Genomic DNA, 27,444 nt, shown 5'->3' with positions numbered 1-27,444 from the left:
AGTTTCGGTATGTGGTTTCTCAGGGTTAAGAGAAGGCGAATGCACTAAACAAAAGAACATCGGGAAACCAAGCACCAACTCATAACGAAAAGATTGCACAATATACTGCAAGCAAACTTTCCAGAAGACGGATACTGAAGACGCCGCAGACAAAAGAATTATTCTATGCAGTAACGAATATCTAGGAAGCGTGAATTGCATGTGCTGCTCCACCACACAACTTCTTTTGATACTGTTTTACTTATTCTAAATTTTCATTACCTCATCGTCTCTAGAATACTGTGCGGTTATCACCTGGTTTCCAACAGCGATAGTAGTAAGTAAATCGACTACAAAGTCTTTCAAAGTAGGTCAGACACAAAAAAAAAAATCGGAGCTGCGTGTAGCTCATGTCATTCTGCTTTCAATCGTGAATCTCCGGCTGGGAGTAGTGGCGTACTTCTGTAATCCAAGCTTCTGGGAGGCCGTTGTGTGGGAGAGATCTGGAAACAACTACAGATTCGACCGTTCCACGAGCTCAGGAACGGCCGCGATGCCTTCATCGAGCTCTGCAGATCGACAGATGATAGTGTGGAAATTTCGGCAAGCGGTGGCTAAGGGTTAAGAGAAGCCAAACGCACTAAACACAAGAAAGTCGGGAAACCGAAGCACACAACTCATAACGAAAAGATTGCGGAATGCAGTGCGAAAGCAAAACTTCGAGAAGACCAACTCTGAAGCCATCGGCGAGCTAGGAATTATTCCGCACAAGAAGCGATCATGTAGGAAGAGCGAGCCGAAGCTGTCGCTCGACCACACAATAAATTTTTGCTTAATCCCAATTTGCAGTACCGGTTCGACACTAGAATACTGCGCCTTGGTTCTTCCAAAAGCGATAGTAATAAACACGTCCACTGCAGTGTCATTTGGGGCAGTGAGTCAGACATGGGGAGGATATGAGGCGGGTGGAATATGCAACGACAGGGGCATTGCAGGGCGGCCGCCGACTCCTTGGGCTGTGGCGCACCGGTGCCGGCGGCGGCCTGGCTGGGCTGCTGGTGCCTCCATGTAGAGCTGCCGCCGAGCCCAGGCACCGTGCCGCTAACGAAGCGATTGCCTTTGGTGACATCTTTTGCAATAACGACTGCGCGAATCGACGGTATCTCGTAAGGAAGGAAAGAGCAGCAGCTGCCGCCGAGCCCAGGCGCCGTGCCTAACACGCAGAAGGTCCCCGGCTCGATTGCGGGCGGAAACCCGTTTTCGTCGCACTCAGCAAGACACTTGCTACGATCTCTACTGTGACCATTTAAATCAACTTCAAACGTTCCATCAGCAGGGTGCACATGGCTCAAATGAAACATGAAACGGTTTCAGAACTGGTTGTCGGATTTTAGCGCTGACTTGGAGGCCTGGAAATGCGCGAAACAGCCGCCGCCATGCGATTTGTTACCGCACCGTTGTACAAAACGCAAGGGCTCGCCCGGGATTTGAACCCGGGACCTCCTGCACCCGAAGCAGGAATCATACCCCTAGACCAACGAGCCTATTCGTTCCGACAACGCACTGCATGTGAATGACGCCACCTTTGATGGTCTCACCATGTAGGGCTGCAGCTCAGCCAGCGTTCTCCCTGTCTGTCGCGGTTGGGTTGTTTCCATCGACGTCTTTTACTACAGGAACTTCACGAATCGGAGGGAGCTCATAGCCGATGCCCTTGCTAACACAGAAGACAAACTGTTGCTATTACGAGTCTCCGGGTGGTACATGAAAAGAACCGTCGTTTCCGTGGTGTAGCGGTTATCACGTCTGCTTTACACGCAGAAGGTCCCCGGTTCGATCCCGGTCGCGAACACAACAATTTTAACCTATATTTCGGATTTCATTTCCGAGATGACCTCACGTCCGCGTATGCAGAGACAAGCAATGTCGTATGCTAGACGGATATGGCGTCATTTTACGGTCAAATACTGTTGCTCTCTTATTGCACCGGTATTTGGTAACTGAGAACGCCCCTAGCTCCATTATGGCTGGCAAAATTTATAATCCGGTTCTTCAGGGCTACTTCAAGTGCGCTTGCTACTGGCTTTCCTGAGCTCACCCTACTCGCCTTGTCACAGCTCTGTCAAAGTGTGATGCTAACTAATAATGAGAAACTCTTAGCCACGCTCAATCTTACATGCCACCCCTTGGTTGTTGCCGTCGCTAGTAAGATGAGGGTAGACTGTCGCACAATTAAGCTGAATCTCCACTCACGGTGCACATATCCCGCAAAGACAACCTTGTTTTCCGTTGCATGCAAAATTACCGTCTGCTTTTCTACCGAATTCCACCTACGTACTTTACTGGTGCCGCATTCTTGTTATATCCACGTGCTATAACAGGCGTCTACTCTTCATTGAGGAGCTGCAACCGGGGCTGAGTTCCACCTACTCTTCAGCACGGTCAAAATGGCAGGGCTCGTCCGGGATTTGAACCCGGGATCTCCTGCACCCAAAGCAGGAATCATACCCCTAGACCAACGAGCCACCTGGCTGGAGCAGTCAAGTTAATCCCAAGTAGTGCGCCTCACAGGGAACACAAACTTTCACGTGAATTCGCAAGATAAACGCTTTCTGCAGGCAGCACTCACCACTGATGAGAAGAATATTAAAGGCAACGAATAAAAAGCGAAATAACTGCATCGAGCACTGCTTATGAACAGCCGGCAGTGCCTCAGTTTCGGTATGTGGTTTCTCAGGGTTAAGAGAAGGCGAATGCACTAAACAAAAGAACATCGGGAAACCAAGCACCAACTCATAACGAAAAGATTGCACAATATACTGCAAGCAAAATTTCCAGAAGACGGATACTGAAGACGCCGCAGACAAAAGAATTATTCTATGCAGTAACGAATATCTAGGAAGCGTGAATTGCATGTGCTGCTCCACCACACAACTTCTTTTGATACTGTTTTACTTATTCTAAATTTTCATTACCTCATCGTCTCTAGAATACTGTGCGGTTATCACCTGGTTTCCAACAGCGATAGTAGTAAGTAAATCGACTACAAAGTCTTTCAAAGTAGGTCAGACACAAAAAAAAAAATCGGAGCTGCGTGTAGCTCATGTCATTCTGCTTTCAATCGTGAATCTCCGGCTGGGAGTAGTGGCGTACTTCTGTAATCCAAGCTTCTGGGAGGCCGTTGTGTGGGAGAGATCTGGAAACAACTACAGATTCGACCGTTCCACGAGCTCAGGAACGGCCGCGATGCCTTCATCGAGCTCTGCAGATCGACAGATGATAGTGTGGAAATTTCGGCAAGCGGTGGCTAAGGGTTAAGAGAAGCCAAACGCACTAAACACAAGAAAGTCGGGAAACCGAAGCACACAACTCATAACGAAAAGATTGCGGAATGCAGTGCGAAAGCAAAACTTCGAGAAGACCAACTCTGAAGCCATCGGCGAGCTAGGAATTATTCCGCACAAGAAGCGATCATGTAGGAAGAGCGAGCCGAAGCTGTCGCTCGACCACACAATAAATTTTTGCTTAATCCCAATTTGCAGTACCGGTTCGACACTAGAATACTGCGCCTTGGTTCTTCCAAAAGCGATAGTAATAAACACGTCCACTGCAGTGTCATTTGGGGCAGTGAGTCAGACATGGGGAGGATATGAGGCGGGTGGAATATGCAACGACAGGGGCATTGCAGGGCGGCCGCCGACTCCTTGGGCTGTGGCGCACCGGTGCCGGCGGCGGCCTGGCTGGGCTGCTGGTGCCTCCATGTAGAGCTGCCGCCGAGCCCAGGCACCGTGCCGCTAACGAAGCGATTGCCTTTGGTGACATCTTTTGCAATAACGACTGCGCGAATCGACGGTATCTCGTAAGGAAGGAAAGAGCAGCAGCTGCCGCCGAGCCCAGGCGCCGTGCCTAACACGCAGAAGGTCCCCGGCTCGATTGCGGGCGGAAACCCGTTTTCGTCGCACTCAGCAAGACACTTGCTACGATCTCTACTGTGACCATTTAAATCAACTTCAAACGTTCCATCAGCAGGGTGCACATGGCTCAAATGAAACATGAAACGGTTTCAGAACTGGTTGTCGGATTTTAGCGCTGACTTGGAGGCCTGGAAATGCGCGAAACAGCCGCCGCCATGCAATTTGTTACCGCACCGTTGTACAAAACGCAAGGGCTCGCCCGGGATTTGAACCCGGGACCTCCTGCACCCGAAGCAGGAATCATACCCCTAGACCAACGAGCCTATTCGTTCCGACAACGCACTGCATGTGAATGACGCCACCTTTGATGGTCTCACCATGTAGGGCTGCAGCTCAGCCAGCGTTCTCCCTGTCTGTCGCGGTTGGGTTGTTTCCATCGACGTCTTTTACTACAGGAACTTCACGAATCGGAGGGAGCTCATAGCCGATGCCCTTGCTAACACAGAAGACAAACTGTTGCTATTACGAGTCTCCGGGTGGTACATGAAAAGAACCGTCGTTTCCGTGGTGTAGCGGTTATCACGTCTGCTTTACACGCAGAAGGTCCCCGGTTCGATCCCGGTCGCGAACACAACAATTTTAACCTATATTTCGGATTTCATTTCCGAGATGACCTCACGTCCGCGTATGCAGAGACAAGCAATGTCGTATGCTAGACGGATATGGCGTCATTTTACGGTCAAATACTGTTGCTCTCTTATTGCACCGGTATTTGGTAACTGAGAACGCCCCTAGCTCCATTATGGCTGGCAAAATTTATAATCCGGTTCTTCAGGGCTACTTCAAGTGCGCTTGCTACTGGCTTTCCTGAGCTCACCCTACTCGCCTTGTCACAGCTCTGTCAAAGTGTGATGCTAACTAATAATGAGAAACTCTTAGCCACGCTCAATCTTACATGCCACCCCTTGGTTGTTGCCGTCGCTAGTAAGATGAGGGTAGACTGTCGCACAATTAAGCTGAATCTCCACTCACGGTGCACATATCCCGCAAAGACAACCTTGTTTTCCGTTGCATGCAAAATTACCGTCTGCTTTTCTACCGAATTCCACCTACGTACTTTACTGGTGCCGCATTCTTGTTATATCCACGTGCTATAACAGGCGTCTACTCTTCATTGAGGAGCTGCAACCGGGGCTGAGTTCCACCTACTCTTCAGCACGGTCAAAATGGCAGGGCTCGTCCGGGATTTGAACCCGGGATCTCCTGCACCCAAAGCAGGAATCATACCCCTAGACCAACGAGCCACCTGGCTGGAGCAGTCAAGTTAATCCCAAGTAGTGCGCCTCACAGGGAACACAAACTTTCACGTGAATTCGCAAGATAAACGCTTTCTGCAGGCAGCACTCACCACTGATGAGAAGAATATTAAAGGCAACGAATAAAAAGCGAAATAACTGCATCGAGCACTGCTTATGAACAGCCGGCAGTGCCTCAGTTTCGGTATGTGGTTTCTCAGGGTTAAGAGAAGGCGAATGCACTAAACAAAAGAACATCGGGAAACCAAGCACCAACTCATAACGAAAAGATTGCACAATATACTGCAAGCAAAATTTCCAGAAGACGGATACTGAAGACGCCGCAGACAAAAGAATTATTCTATGCAGTAACGAATATCTAGGAAGCGTGAATTGCATGTGCTGCTCCACCACACAACTTCTTTTGATACTGTTTTACTTATTCTAAATTTTCATTACCTCATCGTCTCTAGAATACTGTGCGGTTATCACCTGGTTTCCAACAGCGATAGTAGTAAGTAAATCGACTACAAAGTCTTTCAAAGTAGGTCAGACACAAAAAAAAAAATCGGAGCTGCGTGTAGCTCATGTCATTCTGCTTTCAATCGTGAATCTCCGGCTGGGAGTAGTGGCGTACTTCTGTAATCCAAGCTTCTGGGAGGCCGTTGTGTGGGAGAGATCTGGAAACAACTACAGATTCGACCGTTCCACGAGCTCAGGAACGGCCGCGATGCCTTCATCGAGCTCTGCAGATCGACAGATGATAGTGTGGAAATTTCGGCAAGCGGTGGCTAAGGGTTAAGAGAAGCCAAACGCACTAAACACAAGAAAGTCGGGAAACCGAAGCACACAACTCATAACGAAAAGATTGCGGAATGCAGTGCGAAAGCAAAACTTCGAGAAGACCAACTCTGAAGCCATCGGCGAGCTAGGAATTATTCCGCACAAGAAGCGATCATGTAGGAAGAGCGAGCCGAAGCTGTCGCTCGACCACACAATAAATTTTTGCTTAATCCCAATTTGCAGTACCGGTTCGACACTAGAATACTGCGCCTTGGTTCTTCCAAAAGCGATAGTAATAAACACGTCCACTGCAGTGTCATTTGGGGCAGTGAGTCAGACATGGGGAGGATATGAGGCGGGTGGAATATGCAACGACAGGGGCATTGCAGGGCGGCCGCCGACTCCTTGGGCTGTGGCGCACCGGTGCCGGCGGCGGCCTGGCTGGGCTGCTGGTGCCTCCATGTAGAGCTGCCGCCGAGCCCAGGCACCGTGCCGCTAACGAAGCGATTGCCTTTGGTGACATCTTTTGCAATAACGACTGCGCGAATCGACGGTATCTCGTAAGGAAGGAAAGAGCAGCAGCTGCCGCCGAGCCCAGGCGCCGTGCCTAACACGCAGAAGGTCCCCGGCTCGATTGCGGGCGGAAACCCGTTTTCGTCGCACTCAGCAAGACACTTGCTACGATCTCTACTGTGACCATTTAAATCAACTTCAAACGTTCCATCAGCAGGGTGCACATGGCTCAAATGAAACATGAAACGGTTTCAGAACTGGTTGTCGGATTTTAGCGCTGACTTGGAGGCCTGGAAATGCGCGAAACAGCCGCCGCCATGCGATTTGTTACCGCACCGTTGTACAAAACGCAAGGGCTCGCCCGGGATTTGAACCCGGGACCTCCTGCACCCGAAGCAGGAATCATACCCCTAGACCAACGAGCCTATTCGTTCCGAAAACGCACTGCATGTGAATGACGCCACCTTTGATGGTCTCACCATGTAGGGCTGCAGCTCAGCCAGCGTTCTCCCTGTCTGTCGCGGTTGGGTTGTTTCCATCGACGTCTTTTACTACAGGAACTTCACGAATCGGAGGGAGCTCATAGCCGATGCCCTTGCTAACACAGAAGACAAACTGTTGCTATTACGAGTCTCCGGGTGGTACATGAAAAGAACCGTCGTTTCCGTGGTGTAGCGGTTATCACGTCTGCTTTACACGCAGAAGGTCCCCGGTTCGATCCCGGTCGCGAACACAACAATTTTAACCTATATTTCGGATTTCATTTCCGAGATGACCTCACGTCCGCGTATGCAGAGACAAGCAATGTCGTATGCTAGACGGATATGGCGTCATTTTACGGTCAAATACTGTTGCTCTCTTATTGCACCGGTATTTGGTAACTGAGAACGCCCCTAGCTCCATTATGGCTGGCAAAATTTATAATCCGGTTCTTCAGGGCTACTTCAAGTGCGCTTGCTACTGGCTTTCCTGAGCTCACCCTACTCGCCTTGTCACAGCTCTGTCAAAGTGTGATGCTAACTAATAATGAGAAACTCTTAGCCACGCTCAATCTTACATGCCACCCCTTGGTTGTTGCCGTCGCTAGTAAGATGAGGGTAGACTGTCGCACAATTAAGCTGAATCTCCACTCACGGTGCACATATCCCGCAAAGACAACCTTGTTTTCCGTTGCATGCAAAATTACCGTCTGCTTTTCTACCGAATTCCACCTACGTACTCTACTGGTGCCGCATTCTTGTTATATCCACGTGCTATAACAGGCGTCTACTCTTCATTGAGGAGCTGCAACCGGGGCTGAGTTCCACCTACTCTTCAGCACGGTCAAAATGGCAGGGCTCGTCCGGGATTTGAACCCGGGATCTCCTGCACCCAAAGCAGGAATCATACCCCTAGACCAACGAGCCACCTGGCTGGAGCAGTCAAGTTAATCCCAAGTAGTGCGCCTCACAGGGAACACAAACTTTCACGTGAATTCGCAAGATAAACGCTTTCTGCAGGCAGCACTCACCACTGATGAGAAGAATATTAAAGGCAACGAATAAAAAGCGAAATAACTGCATCGAGCACTGCTTATGAACAGCCGGCAGTGCCTCAGTTTCGGTATGTGGTTTCTCAGGGTTAAGAGAAGGCGAATGCACTAAACAAAAGAACATCGGGAAACCAAGCACCAACTCATAACGAAAAGATTGCACAATATACTGCAAGCAAAATTTCCAGAAGACGGATACTGAAGACGCCGCAGACAAAAGAATTATTCTATGCAGTAACGAATATCTAGGAAGCGTGAATTGCATGTGCTGCTCCACCACACAACTTCTTTTGATACTGTTTTACTTATTCTAAATTTTCATTACCTCATCGTCTCTAGAATACTGTGCGGTTATCACCTGGTTTCCAACAGCGATAGTAGTAAGTAAATCGACTACAAAGTCTTTCAAAGTAGGTCAGACACAAAAAAAAAAATCGGAGCTGCGTGTAGCTCATGTCATTCTGCTTTCAATCGTGAATCTCCGGCTGGGAGTAGTGGCGTACTTCTGTAATCCAAGCTTCTGGGAGGCCGTTGTGTGGGAGAGATCTGGAAACAACTACAGATTCGACCGTTCCACGAGCTCAGGAACGGCCGCGATGCCTTCATCGAGCTCTGCAGATCGACAGATGATAGTGTGGAAATTTCGGCAAGCGGTGGCTAAGGGTTAAGAGAAGCCAAACGCACTAAACACAAGAAAGTCGGGAAACCGAAGCACACAACTCATAACGAAAAGATTGCGGAATGCAGTGCGAAAGCAAAACTTCGAGAAGACCAACTCTGAAGCCATCGGCGAGCTAGGAATTATTCCGCACAAGAAGCGATCATGTAGGAAGAGCGAGCCGAAGCTGTCGCTCGACCACACAATAAATTTTTGCTTAATCCCAATTTGCAGTACCGGTTCGACACTAGAATACTGCGCCTTGGTTCTTCCAAAAGCGATAGTAATAAACACGTCCACTGCAGTGTCATTTGGGGCAGTGAGTCAGACATGGGGAGGATATGAGGCGGGTGGAATATGCAACGACAGGGGCATTGCAGGGCGGCCGCCGACTCCTTGGGCTGTGGCGCACCGGTGCCGGCGGCGGCCTGGCTGGGCTGCTGGTGCCTCCATGTAGAGCTGCCGCCGAGCCCAGGCACCGTGCCGCTAACGAAGCGATTGCCTTTGGTGACATCTTTTGCAATAACGACTGCGCGAATCGACGGTATCTCGTAAGGAAGGAAAGAGCAGCAGCTGCCGCCGAGCCCAGGCGCCGTGCCTAACACGCAGAAGGTCCCCGGCTCGATTGCGGGCGGAAACCCGTTTTCGTCGCACTCAGCAAGACACTTGCTACGATCTCTACTGTGACCATTTAAATCAACTTCAAACGTTCCATCAGCAGGGTGCACATGGCTCAAATGAAACATGAAACGGTTTCAGAACTGGTTGTCGGATTTTAGCGCTGACTTGGAGGCCTGGAAATGCGCGAAACAGCCGCCGCCATGCGATTTGTTACCGCACCGTTGTACAAAACGCAAGGGCTCGCCCGGGATTTGAACCCGGGACCTCCTGCACCCGAAGCAGGAATCATACCCCTAGACCAACGAGCCTATTCGTTCCGACAACGCACTGCATGTGAATGACGCCACCTTTGATGGTCTCACCATGTAGGGCTGCAGCTCAGCCAGCGTTCTCCCTGTCTGTCGCGGTTGGGTTGTTTCCATCGACGTCTTTTACTACAGGAACTTCACGAATCGGAGGGAGCTCATAGCCGATGCCCTTGCTAACACAGAAGACAAACTGTTGCTATTACGAGTCTCCGGGTGGTACATGAAAAGAACCGTCGTTTCCGTGGTGTAGCGGTTATCACGTCTGCTTTACACGCAGAAGGTCCCCGGTTCGATCCCGGTCGCGAACACAACAATTTTAACCTATATTTCGGATTTCATTTCCGAGATGACCTCACGTCCGCGTATGCAGAGACAAGCAATGTCGTATGCTAGACGGATATGGCGTCATTTTACGGTCAAATACTGTTGCTCTCTTATTGCACCGGTATTTGGTAACTGAGAACGCCCCTAGCTCCATTATGGCTGGCAAAATTTATAATCCGGTTCTTCAGGGCTACTTCAAGTGCGCTTGCTACTGGCTTTCCTGAGCTCACCCTACTCGCCTTGTCACAGCTCTGTCAAAGTGTGATGCTAACTAATAATGAGAAACTCTTAGCCACGCTCAATCTTACATGCCACCCCTTGGTTGTTGCCGTCGCTAGTAAGATGAGGGTAGACTGTCGCACAATTAAGCTGAATCTCCACTCACGGTGCACATATCCCGCAAAGACAACCTTGTTTTCCGTTGCATGCAAAATTACCGTCTGCTTTTCTACCGAATTCCACCTACGTACTTTACTGGTGCCGCATTCTTGTTATATCCACGTGCTATAACAGGCGTCTACTCTTCATTGAGGAGCTGCAACCGGGGCTGAGTTCCACCTACTCTTCAGCACGGTCAAAATGGCAGGGCTCGTCCGGGATTTGAACCCGGGATCTCCTGCACCCAAAGCAGGAATCATACCCCTAGACCAACGAGCCACCTGGCTGGAGCAGTCAAGTTAATCCCAAGTAGTGCGCCTCACAGGGAACACAAACTTTCACGTGAATTCGCAAGATAAACGCTTTCTGCAGGCAGCACTCACCACTGATGAGAAGAATATTAAAGGCAACGAATAAAAAGCGAAATAACTGCATCGAGCACTGCTTATGAACAGCCGGCAGTGCCTCAGTTTCGGTATGTGGTTTCTCAGGGTTAAGAGAAGGCGAATGCACTAAACAAAAGAACATCGGGAAACCAAGCACCAACTCATAACGAAAAGATTGCACAATATACTGCAAGCAAAATTTCCAGAAGACGGATACTGAAGACGCCGCAGACAAAAGAATTATTCTATGCAGTAACGAATATCTAGGAAGCGTGAATTGCATGTGCTGCTCCACCACACAACTTCTTTTGATACTGTTTTACTTATTCTAAATTTTCATTACCTCATCGTCTCTAGAATACTGTGCGGTTATCACCTGGTTTCCAACAGCGATAGTAGTAAGTAAATCGACTACAAAGTCTTTCAAAGTAGGTCAGACACAAAAAAAAAATCGGAGCTGCGTGTAGCTCATGTCATTCTGCTTTCAATCGTGAATCTCCGGCTGGGAGTAGTGGCGTACTTCTGTAATCCAAGCTTCTGGGAGGCCGTTGTGTGGGAGAGATCTGGAAACAACTACAGATTCGACCGTTCCACGAGCTCAGGAACGGCCGCGATGCCTTCATCGAGCTCTGCAGATCGACAGATGATAGTGTGGAAATTTCGGCAAGCGGTGGCTAAGGGTTAAGAGAAGCCAAACGCACTAAACACAAGAAAGTCGGGAAACCGAAGCACACAACTCATAACGAAAAGATTGCGGAATGCAGTGCGAAAGCAAAACTTCGAGAAGACCAACTCTGAAGCCATCGGCGAGCTAGGAATTATTCCGCACAAGAAGCGATCATGTAGGAAGAGCGAGCCGAAGCTGTCGCTCGACCACACAATAAATTTTTGCTTAATCCCAATTTGCAGTACCGGTTCGACACTAGAATACTGCGCCTTGGTTCTTCCAAAAGCGATAGTAATAAACACGTCCACTGCAGTGTCATTTGGGGCAGTGAGTCAGACATGGGGAGGATATGAGGCGGGTGGAATATGCAACGACAGGGGCATTGCAGGGCGGCCGCCGACTCCTTGGGCTGTGGCGCACCGGTGCCGGCGGCGGCCTGGCTGGGCTGCTGGTGCCTCCATGTAGAGCTGCCGCCGAGCCCAGGCACCGTGCCGCTAACGAAGCGATTGCCTTTGGTGACATCTTTTGCAATAACGACTGCGCGAATCGACGGTATCTCGTAAGGAAGGAAAGAGCAGCAGCTGCCGCCGAGCCCAGGCGCCGTGCCTAACACGCAGAAGGTCCCCGGCTCGATTGCGGGCGGAAACCCGTTTTCGTCGCACTCAGCAAGACACTTGCTACGATCTCTACTGTGACCATTTAAATCAACTTCAAACGTTCCATCAGCAGGGTGCACATGGCTCAAATGAAACATGAAACGGTTTCAGAACTGGTTGTCGGATTTTAGCGCTGACTTGGAGGCCTGGAAATGCGCGAAACAGCCGCCGCCATGCGATTTGTTACCGCACCGTTGTACAAAACGCAAGGGCTCGCCCGGGATTTGAACCCGGGACCTCCTGCACCCGAAGCAGGAATCATACCCCTAGACCAACGAGCCTATTCGTTCCGAAAACGCACTGCATGTGAATGACGCCACCTTTGATGGTCTCACCATGTAGGGCTGCAGCTCAGCCAGCGTTCTCCCTGTCTGTCGCGGTTGGGTTGTTTCCATCGACGTCTTTTACTACAGGAACTTCACGAATCGGAGGGAGCTCATAGCCGATGCCCTTGCTAACACAGAAGACAAACTGTTGCTATTACGAGTCTCCGGGTGGTACATGAAAAGAACCGTCGTTTCCGTGGTGTAGCGGTTATCACGTCTGCTTTACACGCAGAAGGTCCCCGGTTCGATCCCGGTCGCGAACACAACAATTTTAACCTATATTTCGGATTTCATTTCCGAGATGACCTCACGTCCGCGTATGCAGAGACAAGCAATGTCGTATGCTAGACGGATATGGCGTCATTTTACGGTCAAATACTGTTGCTCTCTTATTGCACCGGTATTTGGTAACTGAGAACGCCCCTAGCTCCATTATGGCTGGCAAAATTTATAATCCGGTTCTTCAGGGCTACTTCAAGTGCGCTTGCTACTGGCTTTCCTGAGCTCACCCTACTCGCCTTGTCACAGCTCTGTCAAAGTGTGATGCTAACTAATAATGAGAAACTCTTAGCCACGCTCAATCTTACATGCCACCCCTTGGTTGTTGCCGTCGCTAGTAAGATGAGGGTAGACTGTCGCACAATTAAGCTGAATCTCCACTCACGGTGCACATATCCCGCAAAGACAACCTTGTTTTCCGTTGCATGCAAAATTACCGTCTGCTTTTCTACCGAATTCCACCTACGTACTTTACTGGTGCCGCATTCTTGTTATATCCACGTGCTATAACAGGCGTCTACTCTTCATTGAGGAGCTGCAACCGGGGCTGAGTTCCACCTACTCTTCAGCACGGTCAAAATGGCATTGCTCGTCCGGGATTTGAACCCGGGATCTCCTGCACCCAAAGCAGGAATCATACCCCTAGACCAACGAGCCACCTGGCTGGAGCAGTCAAGTTAATCCCAAGTAGTGCGCCTCACAGGGAACACAAACTTTCACGTGAATTCGCAAGATAAACGCTTTCTGCAGGCAGCACTCACCACTGATGAGAAGAATATTAAAGGCAACGAATAAAAAGCGAAATAACTGCATCGAGCACTGCTTATGAACAGCCGGCAGTGCCTCAGTTTCGGTATGTGGTTTCTCAGGGTTAAGAGAAGGCGAATGCACTAAACAAAAGAACATCGGGAAACCAAGCACCAACTCATAACGAAAAGATTGCACAATATACTGCAAGCAAAATTTCCAGAAGACGGATACTGAAGACGCCGCAGACAAAAGAATTATTCTATGCAGTAACGAATATCTAGGAAGCGTGAATTGCATGTGCTGCTCCACCACACAACTTCTTTTGATACTGTTTTACTTATTCTAAATTTTCATTACCTCATCGTCTCTAGAATACTGTGCGGTTATCACCTGGTTTCCAACAGCGATAGTAGTAAGTAAATCGACTACAAAGTCTTTCAAAGTAGGTCAGACACAAAAAAAAAAAATCGGAGCTGCGTGTAGCTCATGTCATTCTGCTTTCAATCGTGAATCTCCGGCTGGGAGTAGTGGCGTACTTCTGTAATCCAAGCTTCTGGGAGGCCGTTGTGTGGGAGAGATCTGGAAACAACTACAGATTCGACCGTTCCACGAGCTCAGGAACGGCCGCGATGCCTTCATCGAGCTCTGCAGATCGACAGATGATAGTGTGGAAATTTCGGCAAGCGGTGGCTAAGGGTTAAGAGAAGCCAAACGCACTAAACACAAGAAAGTCGGGAAACCGAAGCACACAACTCATAACGAAAAGATTGCGGAATGCAGTGCGAAAGCAAAACTTCGAGAAGACCAACTCTGAAGCCATCGGCGAGCTAGGAATTATTCCGCACAAGAAGCGATCATGTAGGAAGAGCGAGCCGAAGCTGTCGCTCGACCACACAATAAATTTTTGCTTAATCCCAATTTGCAGTACCGGTTCGACACTAGAATACTGCGCCTTGGTTCTTCCAAAAGCGATAGTAATAAACACGTCCACTGCAGTGTCATTTGGGGCAGTGAGTCAGACATGGGGAGGATATGAGGCGGGTGGAATATGCAACGACAGGGGCATTGCAGGGCGGCCGCCGACTCCTTGGGCTGTGGCGCACCGGTGCCGGCGGCGGCCTGGCTGGGCTGCTGGTGCCTCCATGTAGAGCTGCCGCCGAGCCCAGGCACCGTGCCGCTAACGAAGCGATTGCCTTTGGTGACATCTTTTGCAATAACGACTGCGCGAATCGACGGTATCTCGTAAGGAAGGAAAGAGCAGCAGCTGCCGCCGAGCCCAGGCGCCGTGCCTAACACGCAGAAGGTCCCCGGCTCGATTGCGGGCGGAAACCCGTTTTCGTCGCACTCAGCAAGACACTTGCTACGATCTCTACTGTGACCATTTAAATCAACTTCAAACGTTCCATCAGCAGGGTGCACATGGCTCAAATGAAACATGAAACGGTTTCAGAACTGGTTGTCGGATTTTAGCGCTGACTTGGAGGCCTGGAAATGCGCGAAACAGCCGCCGCCATGCGATTTGTTACCGCACCGTTGTACAAAACGCAAGGGCTCGCCCGGGATTTGAACCCGGGGCCTCCTGCACCCGAAGCAGGAATCATACCCCTAGACCAACGAGCCTATTCGTTCCGAAAACGCACTGCATGTGAATGACGCCACCTTTGATGGTCTCACCATGTAGGGCTGCAGCTCAGCCAGCGTTCTCCCTGTCTGTCGCGGTTGGGTTGTTTCCATCGACGTCTTTTACTACAGGAACTTCACGAATCGGAGGGAGCTCATAGCCGATGCCCTTGCTAACACAGAAGACAAACTGTTGCTATTACGAGTCTCCGGGTGGTACATGAAAAGAACCGTCGTTTCCGTGGTGTAGCGGTTATCACGTCTGCTTTACACGCAGAAGGTCCCCGGTTCGATCCCGGGCGCGAACACAACAATTTTAACCTATATTTCGGATTTCATTTCCGAGATGACCTCACGTCCGCGTATGCAGAGACAAGCAATGTCGTATGCTAGACGGATATGGCGTCATTTTACGGTCAAATACTGTTGCTCTCTTATTGCACCGGTATTTGGTAACTGAGAACGCCCCTAGTTCCATTATGGCTGGCAAAATTTATAATCCGGTTCTTCAGGGCTACTTCAAGTGCGCTTGCTACTGGCTTTCCTGAGCTCACCCTACTCGCCTTGTCACAGCTCTGTCAAAGTGTGATGCTAACTAATAATGAGAAACTCTTAGCCACGCTCAATCTTACATGCCACCCCTTGGTTGTTGCCGTCGCTAGTAAGATGAGGGTAGACTGTCGCACAATTAAGCTGAATCTCCACTCACGGTGCACATATCCCGCAAAGACAACCTTGTTTTCCGTTGCATGCAAAATTACCGTCTGCTTTTCTACCGAATTCCACCTACGTACTTTACTGGTGCCGCATTCTTGTTATATCCACGTGCTATAACAGGCGTCTACTCTTCATTGAGGAGCTGCAACCGGGGCTGAGTTCCACCTACTCTTCAGCACGGTCAAAATGGCAGGGCTCGTCCGGGATTTGAACCCGGGATCTCCTGCACCCAAAGCAGGAATCATACCCCTAGACCAACGAGCCACCTGGCTGGAGCAGTCAAGTTAATCCCAAGTAGTGCGCCTCACAGGGAACACAAACTTTCACGTGAATTCGCAAGATAAACGCTTTCTGCAGGCAGCACTCACCACTGATGAGAAGAATATTAAAGGCAACGAATAAAAAGCGAAATAACTGCATCGAGCACTGCTTATGAACAGCCGGCAGTGCCTCAGTTTCGGTATGTGGTTTCTCAGGGTTAAGAGAAGGCGAATGCACTAAACAAAAGAACATCGGGAAACCAAGCACCAACTCATAACGAAAAGATTGCACAATATACTGCAAGCAAAATTTCCAGAAGACGGATACTGAAGACGCCGCAGACAAAAGAATTATTCTATGCAGTAACGAATATCTAGGAAGCGTGAATTGCATGTGCTGCTCCACCACACAACTTCTTTTGATACTGTTTTACTTATTCTAAATTTTCATTACCTCATCGTCTCTAGAATACTGTGCGGTTATCACCTGGTTTCCAACAGCGATAGTAGTAAGTAAATCGACTACAAAGTCTTTCAAAGTAGGTCAGACACAAAAAAAAAAAATCGGAGCTGCGTGTAGCTCATGTCATTCTGCTTTCAATCGTGAATCTCCGGCTGGGAGTAGTGGCGTACTTCTGTAATCCAAGCTTCTGGGAGGCCGTTGTGTGGGAGAGATCTGGAAACAACTACAGATTCGACCGTTCCACGAGCTCAGGAACGGCCGCGATGCCTTCATCGAGCTCTGCAGATCGACAGATGATAGTGTGGAAATTTCGGCAAGCGGTGGCTAAGGGTTAAGAGAAGCCAAACGCACTAAACACAAGAAAGTCGGGAAACCGAAGCACACAACTCATAACGAAAAGATTGCGGAATGCAGTGCGAAAGCAAAACTTCGAGAAGACCAACTCTGAAGCCATCGGCGAGCTAGGAATTATTCCGCACAAGAAGCGATCATGTAGGAAGAGCGAGCCGAAGCTGTCGCTCGACCACACAATAAATTTTTGCTTAATCCCAATTTGCAGTACCGGTTCGACACTAGAATACTGCGCCTTGGTTCTTCCAAAAGCGATAGTAATAAACACGTCCACTGCAGTGTCATTTGGGGCAGTGAGTCAGACATGGGGAGGATATGAGGCGGGTGGAATATGCAACGACAGGGGCATTGCAGGGCGGCCGCCGACTCCTTGGGCTGTGGCGCACCGGTGCCGGCGGCGGCCTGGCTGGGCTGCTGGTGCCTCCATGTAGAGCTGCCGCCGAGCCCAGGCACCGTGCCGCTAACGAAGCGATTGCCTTTGGTGACATCTTTTGCAATAACGACTGCGCGAATCGACGGTATCTCGTAAGGAAGGAAAGAGCAGCAGCTGCCGCCGAGCCCAGGCGCCGTGCCTAACACGCAGAAGGTCCCCGGCTCGATTGCGGGCGGAAACCCGTTTTCGTCGCACTCAGCAAGACACTTGCTACGATCTCTACTGTGACCATTTAAATCAACTTCAAACGTTCCATCAGCAGGGTGCACATGGCTCAAATGAAACATGAAACGGTTTCAGAACTGGTTGTCGGATTTTAGCGCTGACTTGGAGGCCTGGAAATGCGCGAAACAGCCGCCGCCATGCGATTTGTTACCGCACCGTTGTACAAAACGCAAGGGCTCGCCCGGGATTTGAACCCGGGACCTCCTGCACCCGAAGCAGGAATCATACCCCTAGACCAACGAGCCTATTCGTTCCGAAAACGCACTGCATGTGAATGACGCCACCTTTGATGGTCTCACCATGTAGGGCTGCAGCTCAGCCAGCGTTCTCCCTGTCTGTCGCGGTTGGGTTGTTTCCATCGACGTCTTTTACTACAGGAACTTCACGAATCGGAGGGAGCTCATAGCCGATGCCCTTGCTAACACAGAAGACAAACTGTTGCTATTACGAGTCTCCGGGTGGTACATTAAAAGAACCGTCGTTTCCGTGGTGTAGCGGTTATCACGTCTGCTTTACACGCAGAAGGTCCCCGGTTCGATCCCGGGCGCGAACACAACAATTTTAACCTATATTTCGGATTTCATTTCCGAGATGACCTCACGTCCGCGTATGCAGAGACAAGCAATGTCGTATGCTAGACGGATATGGCGTCATTTTACGGTCAAATACTGTTGCTCTCTTATTGCACCGGTATTTGGTAACTGAGAACGCCCCTAGTTCCATTATGGCTGGCAAAATTTATAATCCGGTTCTTCAGGGCTACTTCAAGTGCGCTTGCTACTGGCTTTCCTGAGCTCACCCTACTCGCCTTGTCACAGCTCTGTCAAAGTGTGATGCTAACTAATAATGAGAAACTCTTAGCCACGCTCAATCTTACATGCCACCCCTTGGTTGTTGCCGTCGCTAGTAAGATGAGGGTAGACTGTCGCACAATTAAGCTGAATCTCCACTCACGGTGCACATATCCCGCAAAGACAACCTTGTTTTCCGTTGCATGCAAAATTACCGTCTGCTTTTCTACCGAATTCCACCTACGTACTTTACTGGTGCCGCATTCTTGTTATATCCACGTGCTATAACAGGCGTCTACTCTTCATTGAGGAGCTGCAACCGGGGCTGAGTTCCACCTACTCTTCAGCACGGTCAAAATGGCAGGGCTCGTCCGGGATTTGAACCCGGGATCTCCTGCACCCAAAGCAGGAATCATACCCCTAGACCAACGAGCCACCTGGCTGGAGCAGTCAAGTTAATCCCAAGTAGTGCGCCTCACAGGGAACACAAACTTTCACGTGAATTCGCAAGATAAACGCTTTCTGCAGGCAGCACTCACCACTGATGAGAAGAATATTAAAGGCAACGAATAAAAAGCGAAATAACTGCATCGAGCACTGCTTATGAACAGCCGGCAGTGCCTCAGTTTCGGTATGTGGTTTCTCAGGGTTAAGAGAAGGCGAATGCACTAAACAAAAGAACATCGGGAAACCAAGCACCAACTCATAACGAAAAGATTGCACAATATACTGCAAGCAAAATTTCCAGAAGACGGATACTGAAGACGCCGCAGACAAAAGAATTATTCTATGCAGTAACGAATATCTAGGAAGCGTGAATTGCATGTGCTGCTCCACCACACAACTTCTTTTGATACTGTTTTACTTATTCTAAATTTTCATTACCTCATCGTCTCTAGAATACTGTGCGGTTATCACCTGGTTTCCAACAGCGATAGTAGTAAGTAAATCGACTACAAAGTCTTTCAAAGTAGGTCAGACACAAAAAAAAAAAATCGGAGCTGCGTGTAGCTCATGTCATTCTGCTTTCAATCGTGAATCTCCGGCTGGGAGTAGTGGCGTACTTCTGTAATCCAAGCTTCTGGGAGGCCGTTGTGTGGGAGAGATCTGGAAACAACTACAGATTCGACCGTTCCACGAGCTCAGGAACGGCCGCGATGCCTTCATCGAGCTCTGCAGATCGACAGATGATAGTGTGGAAATTTCGGCAAGCGGTGGCTAAGGGTTAAGAGAAGCCAAACGCACTAAACACAAGAAAGTCGGGAAACCGAAGCACACAACTCATAACGAAAAGATTGCGGAATGCAGTGCGAAAGCAAAACTTCGAGAAGACCAACTCTGAAGCCATCGGCGAGCTAGGAATTATTCCGCACAAGAAGCGATCATGTAGGAAGAGCGAGCCGAAGCTGTCGCTCGACCACACAATAAATTTTTGCTTAATCCCAATTTGCAGTACCGGTTCGACACTAGAATACTGCGCCTTGGTTCTTCCAAAAGCGATAGTAATAAACACGTCCACTGCAGTGTCATTTGGGGCAGTGAGTCAGACATGGGGAGGATATGAGGCGGGTGGAATATGCAACGACAGGGGCATTGCAGGGCGGCCGCCGACTCCTTGGGCTGTGGCGCACCGGTGCCGGCGGCGGCCTGGCTGGGCTGCTGGTGCCTCCATGTAGAGCTGCCGCCGAGCCCAGGCACCGTGCCGCTAACGAAGCGATTGCCTTTGGTGACATCTTTTGCAATAACGACTGCGCGAATCGACGGTATCTCGTAAGGAAGGAAAGAGCAGCAGCTGCCGCCGAGCCCAGGCGCCGTGCCTAACACGCAGAAGGTCCCCGGCTCGATTGCGGGCGGAAACCCGTTTTCGTCGCACTCAGCAAGACACTTGCTACGATCTCTACTGTGACCATTTAAATCAACTTCAAACGTTCCATCAGCAGGGTGCACATGGCTCAAATGAAACATGAAACGGTTTCAGAACTGGTTGTCGGATTTTAGCGCTGACTTGGAGGCCTGGAAATGCGCGAAACAGCCGCCGCCATGCGATTTGTTACCGCACCGTTGTACAAAACGCAAGGGCTCGCCCGGGATTTGAACCCGGGACCTCCTGCACCCGAAGCAGGAATCATACCCCTAGACCAACGAGCCTATTCGTTCCGAAAACGCACTGCATGTGAATGACGCCACCTTTGATGGTCTCACCATGTAGGGCTGCAGCTCAGCCAGCGTTCTCCCTGTCTGTCGCGGTTGGGTTGTTTCCATCGACGTCTTTTACTACAGGAACTTCACGAATCGGAGGGAGCTCATAGCCGATGCCCTTGCTAACACAGAAGACAAACTGTTGCTATTACGAGTCTCCGGGTGGTACATGAAAAGAACCGTCGTTTCCGTGGTGTAGCGGTTATCACGTCTGCTTTACACGCAGAAGGTCCCCGGTTCGATCCCGGGCGCGAACACAACAATTTTAACCTATATTTCGGATTTCATTTCCGAGATGACCTCACGTCCGCGTATGCAGAGACAAGCAATGTCGTATGCTAGACGGATATGGCGTCATTTTACCGTCAAATACTGTTGCTCTCTTATTGCACCGGTATTTGGTAACTGAGAACGCCCCTAGTTCCATTATGGCTGGCAAAATTTATAATCCGGTTCTTCAGGGCTACTTCAAGTGCGCTTGCTACTGGCTTTCCTGAGCTCACCCTACTCGCCTTGTCACAGCTCTGTCAAAGTGTGATGCTAACTAATAATGAGAAACTCTTAGCCACGCTCAATCTTACATGCCACCCCTTGGTTGTTGCCGTCGCTAGTAAGATGAGGGTAGACTGTCGCACAATTAAGCTGAATCTCCACTCACGGTGCACATATCCCGCAAAGACAACCTTGTTTTCCGTTGCATGCAAAATTACCGTCTGCTTTTCTACCGAATTCCACCTACGTACTTTACTGGTGCCGCATTCTTGTTATATCCACGTGCTATAACAGGCGTCTACTCTTCATTGAGGAGCTGCAACCGGGGCTGAGTTCCACCTACTCTTCAGCACGGTCAAAATGGCAGGGCTCGTCCGGGATTTGAACCCGGGATCTCCTGCACCCAAAGCAGGAATCATACCCCTAGACCAACGAGCCACCTGGCTGGAGCAGTCAAGTTAATCCCAAGTAGTGCGCCTCACAGGGAACACAAACTTTCACGTGAATTCGCAAGATAAACGCTTTCTGCAGGCAGCACTCACCACTGATGAGAAGAATATTAAAGGCAACGAATAAAAAGCGAAATAACTGCATCGAGCACTGCTTATGAACAGCCGGCAGTGCCTCAGTTTCGGTATGTGGTTTCTCAGGGTTAAGAGAAGGCGAATGCACTAAACAAAAGAACATCGGGAAACCAAGCACCAACTCATAACGAAAAGATTGCACAATATACTGCAAGCAAAATTTCCAGAAGACGGATACTGAAGACGCCGCAGACAAAAGAATTATTCTATGCAGTAACGAATATCTAGGAAGCGTGAATTGCATGTGCTGCTCCACCACACAACTTCTTTTGATACTGTTTTACTTATTCTAAATTTTCATTACCTCATCGTCTCTAGAATACTGTGCGGTTATCACCTGGTTTCCAACAGCGATAGTAGTAAGTAAATCGACTACAAAGTCTTTCAAAGTAGGTCAGACACAAAAAAAAAAAATCGGAGCTGCGTGTAGCTCATGTCATTCTGCTTTCAATCGTGAATCTCCGGCTGGGAGTAGTGGCGTACTTCTGTAATCCAAGCTTCTGGGAGGCCGTTGTGTGGGAGAGATCTGGAAACAACTACAGATTCGACCGTTCCACGAGCTCAGGAACGGCCGCGATGCCTTCATCGAGCTCTGCAGATCGACAGATGATAGTGTGGAAATTTCGGCAAGCGGTGGCTAAGGGTTAAGAGAAGCCAAACGCACTAAACACAAGAAAGTCGGGAAACCGAAGCACACAACTCATAACGAAAAGATTGCGGAATGCAGTGCGAAAGCAAAACTTCGAGAAGACCAACTCTGAAGCCATCGGCGAGCTAGGAATTATTCCGCACAAGAAGCGATCATGTAGGAAGAGCGAGCCGAAGCTGTCGCTCGACCACACAATAAATTTTTGCTTAATCCCAATTTGCAGTACCGGTTCGACACTAGAATACTGCGCCTTGGTTCTTCCAAAAGCGATAGTAATAAACACGTCCACTGCAGTGTCATTTGGGGCAGTGAGTCAGACATGGGGAGGATATGAGGCGGGTGGAATATGCAACGACAGGGGCATTGCAGGGCGGCCGCCGACTCCTTGGGCTGTGGCGCACCGGTGCCGGCGGCGGCCTGGCTGGGCTGCTGGTGCCTCCATGTAGAGCTGCCGCCGAGCCCAGGCACCGTGCCGCTAACGAAGCGATTGCCTTTGGTGACATCTTTTGCAATAACGACTGCGCGAATCGACGGTATCTCGTAAGGAAGGAAAGAGCAGCAGCTGCCGCCGAGCCCAGGCGCCGTGCCTAACACGCAGAAGGTCCCCGGCTCGATTGCGGGCGGAAACCCGTTTTCGTCGCACTCAGCAAGACACTTGCTACGATCTCTACTGTGACCATTTAAATCAACTTCAAACGTTCCATCAGCAGGGTGCACATGGCTCAAATGAAACATGAAACGGTTTCAGAACTGGTTGTCGGATTTTAGCGCTGACTTGGAGGCCTGGAAATGCGCGAAACAGCCGCCGCCATGCGATTTGTTACCGCACCGTTGTACAAAACGCAAGGGCTCGCCCGGGATTTGAACCCGGGACCTCCTGCACCCGAAGCAGGAATCATACCCCTAGACCAACGAGCCTATTCGTTCCGAAAACGCACTGCATGTGAATGACGCCACCTTTGATGGTCTCACCATGTAGGGCTGCAGCTCAGCCAGCGTTCTCCCTGTCTGTCGCGGTTGGGTTGTTTCCATCGACGTCTTTTACTACAGGAACTTCACGAATCGGAGGGAGCTCATAGCCGATGCCCTTGCTAACACAGAAGACAAACTGTTGCTATTACGAGTCTCCGGGTGGTACATGAAAAGAACCGTCGTTTCCGTGGTGTAGCGGTTATCACGTCTGCTTTACACGCAGAAGGTCCCCGGTTCGATCCCGGGCGCGAACACAACAATTTTAACCTATATTTCGGATTTCATTTCCGAGATGACCTCACGTCCGCGTATGCAGAGACAAGCAATGTCGTATGCTAGACGGATATGGCGTCATTTTACCGTCAAATACTGTTGCTCTCTTATTGCACCGGTATTTGGTAACTGAGAACGCCCCTAGTTCCATTATGGCTGGCAAAATTTATAATCCGGTTCTTCAGGGCTACTTCAAGTGCGCTTGCTACTGGCTTTCCTGAGCTCACCCTACTCGCCTTGTCACAGCTCTGTCAAAGTGTGATGCTAACTAATAATGAGAAACTCTTAGCCACGCTCAATCTTACATGCCACCCCTTGGTTGTTGCCGTCGCTAGTAAGATGAGGGTAGACTGTCGCACAATTAAGCTGAATCTCCACTCACGGTGCACATATCCCGCAAAGACAACCTTGTTTTCCGTTGCATGCAAAATTACCGTCTGCTTTTCTACCGAATTCCACCTACGTACTTTACTGGTGCCGCATTCTTGTTATATCCACGTGCTATAACAGGCGTCTACTCTTCATTGAGGAGCTGCAACCGGGGCTGAGTTCCACCTACTCTTCAGCACGGTCAAAATGGCAGGGCTCGTCCGGGATTTGAACCCGGGATCTCCTGCACCCAAAGCAGGAATCATACCCCTAGACCAACGAGCCACCTGGCTGGAGCAGTCAAGTTAATCCCAAGTAGTGCGCCTCACAGGGAACACAAACTTTCACGTGAATTCGCAAGATAAACGCTTTCTGCAGGCAGCACTCACCACTGATGAGAAGAATATTAAAGGCAACGAATAAAAAGCGAAATAACTGCATCGAGCACTGCTTATGAACAGCCGGCAGTGCCTCAGTTTCGGTATGTGGTTTCTCAGGGTTAAGAGAAGGCGAATGCACTAAACAAAAGAACATCGGGAAACCAAGCACCAACTCATAACGAAAAGATTGCACAATATACTGCAAGCAAAATTTCCAGAAGACGGATACTGAAGACGCCGCAGACAAAAGAATTATTCTATGCAGTAACGAATATCTAGGAAGCGTGAATTGCATGTGCTGCTCCACCACACAACTTCTTTTGATACTGTTTTACTTATTCTAAATTTTCATTACCTCATCGTCTCTAGAATACTGTGCGGTTATCACCTGGTTTCCAACAGCGATAGTAGTAAGTAAATCGACTACAAAGTCTTTCAAAGTAGGTCAGACACAAAAAAAAAAAATCGGAGCTGCGTGTAGCTCATGTCATTCTGCTTTCAATCGTGAATCTCCGGCTGGGAGTAGTGGCGTACTTCTGTAATCCAAGCTTCTGGGAGGCCGTTGTGTGGGAGAGATCTGGAAACAACTACAGATTCGACCGTTCCACGAGCTCAGGAACGGCCGCGATGCCTTCATCGAGCTCTGCAGATCGACAGATGATAGTGTGGAAATTTCGGCAAGCGGTGGCTAAGGGTTAAGAGAAGCCAAACGCACTAAACACAAGAAAGTCGGGAAACCGAAGCACACAACTCATAACGAAAAGATTGCGGAATGCAGTGCGAAAGCAAAACTTCGAGAAGACCAACTCTGAAGCCATCGGCGAGCTAGGAATTATTCCGCACAAGAAGCGATCATGTAGGAAGAGCGAGCCGAAGCTGTCGCTCGACCACACAATAAATTTTTGCTTAATCCCAATTTGCAGTACCGGTTCGACACTAGAATACTGCGCCTTGGTTCTTCCAAAAGCGATAGTAATAAACACGTCCACTGCAGTGTCATTTGGGGCAGTGAGTCAGACATGGGGAGGATATGAGGCGGGTGGAATATGCAACGACAGGGGCATTGCAGGGCGGCCGCCGACTCCTTGGGCTGTGGCGCACCGGTGCCGGCGGCGGCCTGGCTGGGCTGCTGGTGCCTCCATGTAGAGCTGCCGCCGAGCCCAGGCACCGTGCCGCTAACGAAGCGATTGCCTTTGGTGACATCTTTTGCAATAACGACTGCGCGAATCGACGGTATCTCGTAAGGAAGGAAAGAGCAGCAGCTGCCGCCGAGCCCAGGCGCCGTGCCTAACACGCAGAAGGTCCCCGGCTCGATTGCGGGCGGAAACCCGTTTTCGTCGCACTCAGCAAGACACTTGCTACGATCTCTACTGTGACCATTTAAATCAACTTCAAACGTTCCATCAGCAGGGTGCACATGGCTCAAATGAAACATGAAACGGTTTCAGAACTGGTTGTCGGATTTTAGCGCTGACTTGGAGGCCTGGAAATGCGCGAAACAGCCGCCGCCATGCGATTTGTTACCGCACCGTTGTACAAAACGCAAGGGCTCGCCCGGGATTTGAACCCGGGACCTCCTGCACCCGAAGCAGGAATCATACCCCTAGACCAACGAGCCTATTCGTTCCGAAAACGCACTGCATGTGAATGACGCCACCTTTGATGGTCTCACCATGTAGGGCTGCAGCTCAGCCAGCGTTCTCCCTGTCTGTCGCGGTTGGGTTGTTTCCATCGACGTCTTTTACTACAGGAACTTCACGAATCGGAGGGAGCTCATAGCCGATGCCCTTGCTAACACAGAAGACAAACTGTTGCTATTACGAGTCTCCGGGTGGTACATTAAAAGAACCGTCGTTTCCGTGGTGTAGCGGTTATCACGTCTGCTTTACACGCAGAAGGTCCCCGGTTCGATCCCGGGCGCGAACACAACAATTTTAACCTATATTTCGGATTTCATTTCCGAGATGACCTCACGTCCGCGTATGCAGAGACAAGCAATGTCGTATGCTAGACGGATATGGCGTCATTTTACGGTCAAATACTGTTGCTCTCTTATTGCACCGGTATTTGGTAACTGAGAACGCCCCTAGTTCCATTATGGCTGGCAAAATTTATAATCCGGTTCTTCAGGGCTACTTCAAGTGCGCTTGCTACTGGCTTTCCTGAGCTCACCCTACTCGCCTTGTCACAGCTCTGTCAAAGTGTGATGCTAACTAATAATGAGAAACTCTTAGCCACGCTCAATCTTACATGCCACCCCTTGGTTGTTGCCGTCGCTAGTAAGATGAGGGTAGACTGTCGCACAATTAAGCTGAATCTCCACTCACGGTGCACATATCCCGCAAAGACAACCTTGTTTTCCGTTGCATGCAAAATTACCGTCTGCTTTTCTACCGAATTCCACCTACGTACTTTACTGGTGCCGCATTCTTGTTATATCCACGTGCTATAACAGGCGTCTACTCTTCATTGAGGAGCTGCAACCGGGGCTGAGTTCCACCTACTCTTCAGCACGGTCAAAATGGCAGGGCTCGTCCGGGATTTGAACCCGGGATCTCCTGCACCCAAAGCAGGAATCATACCCCTAGACCAACGAGCCACCTGGCTGGAGCAGTCAAGTTAATCCCAAGTAGTGCGCCTCACAGGGAACACAAACTTTCACGTGAATTCGCAAGATAAACGCTTTCTGCAGGCAGCACTCACCACTGATGAGAAGAATATTAAAGGCAACGAATAAAAAGCGAAATAACTGCATCGAGCACTGCTTATGAACAGCCGGCAGTGCCTCAGTTTCGGTATGTGGTTTCTCAGGGTTAAGAGAAGGCGAATGCACTAAACAAAAGAACATCGGGAAACCAAGCACCAACTCATAACGAAAAGATTGCACAATATACTGCAAGCAAAATTTCCAGAAGACGGATACTGAAGACGCCGCAGACAAAAGAATTATTCTATGCAGTAACGAATATCTAGGAAGCGTGAATTGCATGTGCTGCTCCACCACACAACTTCTTTTGATACTGTTTTACTTATTCTAAATTTTCATTACCTCATCGTCTCTAGAATACTGTGCGGTTATCACCTGGTTTCCAACAGCGATAGTAGTAAGTAAATCGACTACAAAGTCTTTCAAAGTAGGTCAGACACAAAAAAAAAAAATCGGAGCTGCGTGTAGCTCATGTCATTCTGCTTTCAATCGTGAATCTCCGGCTGGGAGTAGTGGCGTACTTCTGTAATCCAAGCTTCTGGGAGGCCGTTGTGTGGGAGAGATCTGGAAACAACTACAGATTCGACCGTT

General features: G+C 49.6%; 30 non-coding genes across 30 annotated transcripts; 10 read left to right on the top strand and 20 right to left on the bottom strand.

The window, feature by feature from the left end:
- Nucleotides 1–1,451: 1,451 nt before the first annotated feature.
- On the bottom strand, nucleotides 1,452–1,523 carry Trnap-cgg. Its single transcript has one exon. It is a non-coding gene; the product is annotated as a tRNA-Pro (tRNA).
- A 235-nt stretch (nucleotides 1,524–1,758) lies between these two features.
- Trnav-uac lies at nucleotides 1,759–1,831 on the top strand. The gene has a single exon. It is a non-coding gene; the product is annotated as a tRNA-Val (tRNA).
- A 601-nt stretch (nucleotides 1,832–2,432) lies between these two features.
- Trnap-ugg lies at nucleotides 2,433–2,504 on the bottom strand. Its single transcript has one exon. It is a non-coding gene; the product is annotated as a tRNA-Pro (tRNA).
- A 1,640-nt stretch (nucleotides 2,505–4,144) lies between these two features.
- On the bottom strand, nucleotides 4,145–4,216 carry Trnap-cgg. Its single transcript has one exon. It is a non-coding gene; the product is annotated as a tRNA-Pro (tRNA).
- Nucleotides 4,217–4,451: 235 nt separating this feature from the next.
- Trnav-uac lies at nucleotides 4,452–4,524 on the top strand. The gene has a single exon. It is a non-coding gene; the product is annotated as a tRNA-Val (tRNA).
- A 601-nt stretch (nucleotides 4,525–5,125) lies between these two features.
- On the bottom strand, nucleotides 5,126–5,197 carry Trnap-ugg. The gene has a single exon. It is a non-coding gene; the product is annotated as a tRNA-Pro (tRNA).
- Nucleotides 5,198–6,837: 1,640 nt separating this feature from the next.
- Nucleotides 6,838–6,909, bottom strand: Trnap-cgg. The gene has a single exon. It is a non-coding gene; the product is annotated as a tRNA-Pro (tRNA).
- A 235-nt stretch (nucleotides 6,910–7,144) lies between these two features.
- Trnav-uac lies at nucleotides 7,145–7,217 on the top strand. The gene has a single exon. It is a non-coding gene; the product is annotated as a tRNA-Val (tRNA).
- Nucleotides 7,218–7,818: 601 nt separating this feature from the next.
- On the bottom strand, nucleotides 7,819–7,890 carry Trnap-ugg. The gene has a single exon. It is a non-coding gene; the product is annotated as a tRNA-Pro (tRNA).
- A 1,640-nt stretch (nucleotides 7,891–9,530) lies between these two features.
- Nucleotides 9,531–9,602, bottom strand: Trnap-cgg. The gene has a single exon. It is a non-coding gene; the product is annotated as a tRNA-Pro (tRNA).
- A 235-nt stretch (nucleotides 9,603–9,837) lies between these two features.
- On the top strand, nucleotides 9,838–9,910 carry Trnav-uac. Its single transcript has one exon. It is a non-coding gene; the product is annotated as a tRNA-Val (tRNA).
- A 601-nt stretch (nucleotides 9,911–10,511) lies between these two features.
- Nucleotides 10,512–10,583, bottom strand: Trnap-ugg. The gene has a single exon. It is a non-coding gene; the product is annotated as a tRNA-Pro (tRNA).
- A 1,639-nt stretch (nucleotides 10,584–12,222) lies between these two features.
- On the bottom strand, nucleotides 12,223–12,294 carry Trnap-cgg. Its single transcript has one exon. It is a non-coding gene; the product is annotated as a tRNA-Pro (tRNA).
- A 235-nt stretch (nucleotides 12,295–12,529) lies between these two features.
- Trnav-uac lies at nucleotides 12,530–12,602 on the top strand. The gene has a single exon. It is a non-coding gene; the product is annotated as a tRNA-Val (tRNA).
- A 601-nt stretch (nucleotides 12,603–13,203) lies between these two features.
- Trnap-ugg lies at nucleotides 13,204–13,275 on the bottom strand. Its single transcript has one exon. It is a non-coding gene; the product is annotated as a tRNA-Pro (tRNA).
- Nucleotides 13,276–14,916: 1,641 nt separating this feature from the next.
- Nucleotides 14,917–14,988, bottom strand: Trnap-cgg. The gene has a single exon. It is a non-coding gene; the product is annotated as a tRNA-Pro (tRNA).
- A 235-nt stretch (nucleotides 14,989–15,223) lies between these two features.
- Nucleotides 15,224–15,296, top strand: Trnav-uac. The gene has a single exon. It is a non-coding gene; the product is annotated as a tRNA-Val (tRNA).
- Nucleotides 15,297–15,897: 601 nt separating this feature from the next.
- On the bottom strand, nucleotides 15,898–15,969 carry Trnap-ugg. The gene has a single exon. It is a non-coding gene; the product is annotated as a tRNA-Pro (tRNA).
- Nucleotides 15,970–17,610: 1,641 nt separating this feature from the next.
- On the bottom strand, nucleotides 17,611–17,682 carry Trnap-cgg. Its single transcript has one exon. It is a non-coding gene; the product is annotated as a tRNA-Pro (tRNA).
- A 235-nt stretch (nucleotides 17,683–17,917) lies between these two features.
- Nucleotides 17,918–17,990, top strand: Trnav-uac. Its single transcript has one exon. It is a non-coding gene; the product is annotated as a tRNA-Val (tRNA).
- A 601-nt stretch (nucleotides 17,991–18,591) lies between these two features.
- Trnap-ugg lies at nucleotides 18,592–18,663 on the bottom strand. The gene has a single exon. It is a non-coding gene; the product is annotated as a tRNA-Pro (tRNA).
- A 1,641-nt stretch (nucleotides 18,664–20,304) lies between these two features.
- Nucleotides 20,305–20,376, bottom strand: Trnap-cgg. Its single transcript has one exon. It is a non-coding gene; the product is annotated as a tRNA-Pro (tRNA).
- A 235-nt stretch (nucleotides 20,377–20,611) lies between these two features.
- On the top strand, nucleotides 20,612–20,684 carry Trnav-uac. The gene has a single exon. It is a non-coding gene; the product is annotated as a tRNA-Val (tRNA).
- Nucleotides 20,685–21,285: 601 nt separating this feature from the next.
- On the bottom strand, nucleotides 21,286–21,357 carry Trnap-ugg. The gene has a single exon. It is a non-coding gene; the product is annotated as a tRNA-Pro (tRNA).
- Nucleotides 21,358–22,998: 1,641 nt separating this feature from the next.
- Trnap-cgg lies at nucleotides 22,999–23,070 on the bottom strand. Its single transcript has one exon. It is a non-coding gene; the product is annotated as a tRNA-Pro (tRNA).
- Nucleotides 23,071–23,305: 235 nt separating this feature from the next.
- Trnav-uac lies at nucleotides 23,306–23,378 on the top strand. Its single transcript has one exon. It is a non-coding gene; the product is annotated as a tRNA-Val (tRNA).
- A 601-nt stretch (nucleotides 23,379–23,979) lies between these two features.
- Nucleotides 23,980–24,051, bottom strand: Trnap-ugg. The gene has a single exon. It is a non-coding gene; the product is annotated as a tRNA-Pro (tRNA).
- Nucleotides 24,052–25,692: 1,641 nt separating this feature from the next.
- Trnap-cgg lies at nucleotides 25,693–25,764 on the bottom strand. Its single transcript has one exon. It is a non-coding gene; the product is annotated as a tRNA-Pro (tRNA).
- A 235-nt stretch (nucleotides 25,765–25,999) lies between these two features.
- Trnav-uac lies at nucleotides 26,000–26,072 on the top strand. The gene has a single exon. It is a non-coding gene; the product is annotated as a tRNA-Val (tRNA).
- A 601-nt stretch (nucleotides 26,073–26,673) lies between these two features.
- Nucleotides 26,674–26,745, bottom strand: Trnap-ugg. Its single transcript has one exon. It is a non-coding gene; the product is annotated as a tRNA-Pro (tRNA).
- Nucleotides 26,746–27,444: the final 699 nt, after the last annotated feature.

Source organism: Schistocerca piceifrons, unplaced genomic scaffold (assembly GCF_021461385.2).
Source record: "Schistocerca piceifrons isolate TAMUIC-IGC-003096 unplaced genomic scaffold, iqSchPice1.1 HiC_scaffold_527, whole genome shotgun sequence".
NCBI classification, from domain to species: Eukaryota; Metazoa; Arthropoda; class Insecta; order Orthoptera; family Acrididae; genus Schistocerca; species Schistocerca piceifrons.
Note: the sequence above shows the minus strand (reverse complement) of the source record. Positions and strands in the feature narration are given on the sequence as shown.